The sequence below is a fragment of the Camelus dromedarius genome, chromosome 24, assembly GCF_036321535.1.
Source record: "Camelus dromedarius isolate mCamDro1 chromosome 24, mCamDro1.pat, whole genome shotgun sequence".
Classification (NCBI taxonomy): Eukaryota; Metazoa; Chordata; class Mammalia; order Artiodactyla; family Camelidae; genus Camelus; species Camelus dromedarius.
In genome coordinates this window covers 26,860,102-26,860,936 of record NC_087459.1, presented here as the reverse complement: position 1 = coordinate 26,860,936, position 835 = coordinate 26,860,102, and the positions used below count along the sequence as shown (strand labels likewise).

Sequence of the window (835 nt, the reverse complement as noted above, 5' to 3'; positions counted from 1 at the left end):
TTCTTCATTAAGCATCTTTCTGGTTGCTGTAAATTTTGGATTAGATTTTAGAGTCCCAAAAAGCTGACTAAGTCAGTCTTTGCCAACTTATGGTTGTTTCAGTGGAGGGAATGATTCTATAACTGTCCTACTCCATCATTTTCCATGATGTAGCCTGGTCTCTGCTTTTTATTTTTTATTTTTTGAGGGGAGGTAATTAGCTTTATTTGTTTATTTCAGTGAAGGTACTGGGGATTGAACCCAGGACCTCCTGCATGATAAGCAGGCACTCTACCACTGAGCTATACCCTTCCCCTACTTATTATTAACTTTACATTTTTATTGAGGTAGGATTTATGAATAGGTATATACAGGTTGATGAATTTTACATATATATACACTCATGCAGCTGCCACTCAGATCAAGACCTAAAACATTTTCAGTTCCTTGAGAGGTCCTTTCATTTCCATTTCAGGAAAGTTATTTATTCTCTCAGGTAACCATTATTATGATCTTTAGCAGCGTAAGTTTGTTTTGCCTGTTGTAGAACTTCCTATAAATAGAATCAAGCAGTGGGTACTCCTCTGAGTCTGGCTACTTTTCTCAGCCTAATGTTTTTGGGACTCATCCATGTTTGCATGTAGCTGAAGTTCATTCCTTTTTTATTACTGAAACAATTCCACTGTATGACTATATCATGGTTTATTTATCCATTCATCAATTGATGGGCATTTGGGTTATTTCCAGTTGGGTCTGTTATGAATAGAGCTGCTGTGAACATTCTTGTATGTGTCTTTTGGTTGATATGATGCATGGACTTTTTTTCTCTTTGGCATATGTTTGGGAGAAGATTGTC

At 36.5% G+C, this 835-nt stretch overlaps 1 non-coding gene across 1 annotated transcript; it reads right to left on the bottom strand.

Moving 5' to 3' along the window:
* Window positions 1-219: 219 nt before the first annotated feature.
* Window positions 220-292, bottom strand: TRNAD-AUC (transfer RNA aspartic acid (anticodon AUC)). Its single transcript has one exon. It is a non-coding gene; the product is annotated as a tRNA-Asp (tRNA).
* Window positions 293-835: the final 543 nt, after the last annotated feature.